The sequence below is a fragment of the Penaeus chinensis genome, chromosome 10, assembly GCF_019202785.1.
Source record: "Penaeus chinensis breed Huanghai No. 1 chromosome 10, ASM1920278v2, whole genome shotgun sequence".
Classification (NCBI taxonomy): Eukaryota; Metazoa; Arthropoda; class Malacostraca; order Decapoda; family Penaeidae; genus Penaeus; species Penaeus chinensis.
The window spans coordinates 27907427-27912426 of NC_061828.1; positions in this window are offsets into that span (position 1 = coordinate 27907427).

The following is a 5000-nucleotide window of genomic DNA, read 5'->3' on the forward strand; positions in this document are numbered from 1 at the left end:
GAGGGAGAAGGGGGAGGGAGGGGGCGGGGGGGGAAAGACGGGAAAAGATGCGAGGGAAGGAGAAGAGAAGGAGGGGAAGGGAAGAAAGGGAAAAAAAGAAGGGAAAGGGGGGAAGGGGGAAGGGGTTGAAGGACGAGAATGGGTTTGGAAAAGCGGGGAAAAGAGAGGGAAGGTGGAGGAGGAGGAGAGGAGGAAGCAAAATAAGATGCGGGAAGGAAGAGGAAAGGGAGGGGGAGGAGGAGGAGGAGGAGGAGGAGGAGGAGGAGAAGGAATGTTTATTGTTTGAAAAGGGAAAACATTCGATAATACTAATAGCTTGTAATGACATAAAAAACAAAAAGAATAATAATAACAATCACAAATATAATAATTTATGATCACAATTATGACAACAAGACAAGAGCAACAATAAACATTAACATACTCATTGCCATCACCAACCTTACAATCGTCAATATATTTATCATAATCATGAAGTACAATAACAGTAATAACAAGAAAACAACACACTAATAATAATGACAACAGTATCAGTGATAACACCAACAATGATAAAGACACAAATAACTTATCACAAAAAAAGAAAACAAAAAAAACTTATGAAAGCAGATTTCCCTCTTCCCCCTTTTCAGCACCTCAGACGGGGAGAAACGAGTGAGGGGAAACTTAGTGGGTGTATCTCTCTCCCCTCTTCCTTTCCTGTGTTTGTGCTTGCGGAGGGGGGAAAGGGGAGAGGGGAGAGAAAGCGAGAGAGAGAGAGAGAGAGAGAGAGAGAGAGAGAGAGAGAGAGAGAGAGAGAGAGAGAGAGAGAGAGAGAGAGAGAGAGAGAGAGAGAGAAAGAGAGAAGAAAGAAAGAGAAAGAGAGAAAGAAAGAAAGAGAAAGAGAGAAAGAAAGAAAGAGAAAGAGAGAAAGAAAGAAAGAGAAAGAGAGAAAGAAAGAAAGAGAAAGAGAGAAAGAGAGAAAGAGAAAGAGAGAAAGAGAGAGATAGGGGAAAGAGAGAGAGAGGGGAAGACGAGAGGGGGACCGAGGGGAGAGCAGGAAGCATGAAAGACAAGAGAGGGGAGAGTGTTTGGGTCTAACGCAATGCAGTTATGTATTCTTTACGTGGCTGTCCAAAGGCATTTAGGCTGTTCTTTACACTTTTGAATTATTTCTGTAGACTCTTTTTTCCCTTTTTTTTTTTTTTTTTTTAGGGAGGGAGAGGAGGGGGTTATTTTTGGGCGATTTTACTGAGTTTGAGTTTATTTTTTGTTTCCTTAATCAACTCTCTTTTTATCTGTTGTTTACTGTTCATAAAAGCTAAAATTGTATTTTCCGCTTCTGAATAATTAATGCGCACACTTCTGTTTTTTTTCTTGAACTTTTTGCTTTTGGTTAATTCAGATGTCGTTCACTGGCTATCTGTTGTTTTATCTATATCATGTTCACATTTAGACTCAACGCGAAATCTCTCTCTCTCTCTCTCTCTCTCTCTCTCTCTCTCTCTCTCTCTCTCTCTCTCTCTCTCTCTCTCTCTCTCTCTCTCTTTCTCTCTCTCTCTTTCTCACTTACTCTCTCTCTCACTCACTCTTTCACTCTCTCACTCACTCACGCAAGAATATTTTTTTCCCAAGCTCTGACTAGTTTCAATGATTCAGATATTGATTTCGTATCTATTCTCATTTTGCGCTACTTTCTTATTTCTGTGCTTATTATACGTCCCTGCAACCCTTATTACCACTAATTCTCTGATTATAATGAAGTCAGTAATTTAAATCATCAACATCATTTCCTCTATCAATTGCATTTATCCATTCAATAAATTCCCTGATATAATGCCTCCCCCCTCTTTATCATTTCACACAAAAAAATAATCATCACTTTCTCTTCCTCCCTCTTCAATCCGGTCTTCCTCCTTTCCCCTCTTCCCCCCCCCCCCCCCCCCCCCGCTTCTCCTCCATCAAGGTGCAGGCCACATAAACACATAGAACCAACATTTACATAGCGGCGCCGCATCCACGTCCAGTTCCAACATAGCCGCATCATTAGTTATTTCCCCTCCCTCTCCCCTCATCCTCGTCCTCTCCTCTTTCCCTCCTCCCCTCCGTCCTCTTCCCTTTCCTCTCTCTCTCCCCTCTCCTAGCCTCTTCCCCGTCTCTCCTCCCCTCTATTCTCTCCCTCTCCTCCTCCTTCCCGCTCCTCTGCCAATCTCCCTCCCTCTCTCTCTCTCTCTCTCTCTCTCTCTCTCTCTCTCTCTCTCTCTCTCTCTCTCTCTCTCTCTCTCTCTCTCTCTCTCTCTCTCTCTATCAGCCTCTCCCTCTCTCTCTCCCCTTCGCCTCCTTCCCCTCTCCCTCTCACCCCTCTCTCTCTCAGCCTCTCCCTCTCCCTCTCCCCTTCGCCACCTTCCCCTTTCCCTCTCTCCCCTCTCTCTTCGCCACCTCCCCAGCCTCTAGCGGCAATCTCCCAAGTCAACACAGGGCCCAGCAATACGGTCGAGAATCGGATGCAAACAAATGAGACCGCCGACCTTCAAAGACGAGCCCAGGTACTGTGGTCAGCCGTGTGGATTTCCCATCGGAGCGAGGCGATACTTGTGGATTAATGGAATGGTCACGTAAGTAAATAAGTAAGTAGGTATATGTGTAAGTAAATAAGTAAGCGAGTGGATAAGTAAGTGAGTAAGTCAGCAAAGATGATAATCACGCTGAAGTGTTTCTCCCCAACTGCTGGTATCTTCAGTGTAAATATAGTAAATAACTTCTTTTTTTTCTTTTTATCTTGGCATTTTAATCATATTTCGCCAACGATAATTGGATTTTTATTCTCTCTCTTGCTTTCTTTCTCTCTTCATCCCTCCATTCTTCCGAAATTCCCTCCCACCCTCCCTCATGGAATAGGCAAACCAAACATTATCTTTCTGGCATAAATGAATTTCTAATCTCAATCCAATCCCATTCGACGCGTGCTATTAGAGGGTTTAACACTGATGTCTGAGCGAGTCTCCTGCAACGTATGATTCCATACGGGGCCACATATCAATTTTCCATTTCCTTCTATTTTCTCTTATACGCGTACAAACAGGCGAAGAACCGAGGAAACGAGTAATCTTAGAAGCGACGACTAAAAATGGCAGCTGCCAATTTGCACAGAAAACGATCAGATAGTATAACGAAAACGGACATAGAAAACGAGAAGAGGGATGACAGACGAGGAGACGGAGAAAAACTAAACACTTGAAAGCCTCAAACACCTTGTAAAAAACGGAACAATTGTTATGTAAACATTGTTGCTTATACCATGCCATGTCTTAGTCTACATTTTTCTTTCAAATGAATGAGTGATTGGCCCTGAAGAAAAAATGTGTTTATATTTAACGTATGTTGGTACGTATGTGCGCGCGCGTGTGAGTGAGTCCATGTGTGTGTTTGTGTGTGTGCACGCGCGTTTATGTTTGAGTGCACCCATATCTCTGAATATAATCGCGTGGAAGTGCGCATACATAATTTTCACCAACACATTACTGTCACATCCACGAACAACTACGGGAAGGACGAAACATTCTAAAAAAAAAACGAGACAACCTCCTTTTTCGTTCGCCCTCTAACAACATATGCAAATTTAATAATGCTCAGATTTTCAACTTTGATGTTCAAAAAATATGCGTTATACGTGAGGCCACAGAGCGCTGCTGACCAGAAATATGTAATTACGTTCAATGGCTTTGGACAGCGGGGCAGGCCTACGGACCCCGGTGGAAGGGTCTTGTATTTCGCGCCGACGGTTCATCGGACGCGGGTTATCTCGCCCCTTTGTCTGTTTGTCTGTTCGAGTTTTCTACTTTCTTTCTCTCGCTGCCCCCCCTCTCTTTCTCTATTCTATTCTCCCCCTCCCCCCTTTTTAGTGTTAGTATCGGTTTCTGTCTGTCTCTGTCTCTCTCTGCCTCTCTCTCTCTCTCTCTCTCTCTCTCTCTCTCTCTCTCTCTCTCTCTCTCTCTCTCTCTCTCTCTCTCTCTCTCTCTCTCTCTCTCACACACACACACACACACACACGCAACGTCTATTATTATTTCTGTGTGCGTTTGACCTTGTTTTGCCTTGGTTATAGGTGCGTGAAGGGGTCAGGTCGACAAGGTCATGGAAAGGAAATAGACATGAAACAGGAAAATGGAGAGAGGGAAGGAGGAGGACAATAAAGGAGAACAAAAGAAAAAGGAAATAAAAGAAAGAAAAAGTTAAAGATAAAACACGAAAAAGTACGATGAATCGTAAAAAAATGGAAAGTAACTGGAAACAAAATTAAAGAACGGGGAAAGGAGAGAGAAAAAAAACACGAAAAAAGAAGCCAAGAGAAGCCAATAAAGAAGGAAGGAGAGATAAATCAATTAAAAAAAAAAAAAATATATATATATCAGAAAACTCAAAGCACAGACAGGCAGAACACCAAACCCATATTAAATAATTAGAACAAAAGAACCTGTCAAACTAAACAACGTCTTCCCAAACAGCTACCAGGAAAACCAATAAAACAACAACAACAAAAAACAACCCCATTACCCATAAAAAAAAAACACCCAACACACACACACACACACACACCCAAAGTCTAAGCCTATAAACAAACAAACAAACACAACACGGCAAGGAGGAGCTGACAGAAGGGCGAGAATGCACAAACACACTGACGCCATCCATCACTCATGCCTCGCGAATGACCTGCCACCCACGACCATAACTTTCCTCGGAAGACACCTGCCAGCGCTGTCATCTCGAGGCCAGGGCAGATGGAGACGTAAATAAGATCTTGAGGTGTGTGGGAACATCGCTCTGCCTGGCTGCTCGGGAGGGGAGGGGAGGGGGAGGAAGGGGGAGAGCAAGGGGTGGAAGGGGAGGAAAGGAGAGAGTTGGGGAGGAAGGGAGAGAATTGAGGAGGAAGGGGGAGAGCAAGGGAAAGAGGAAGGGGGGAAGGGAGAGAGGAAGGGGAGGAAGGGAGAGAGTTGGGGAGGAAGGGAAGGAAAGGAGAG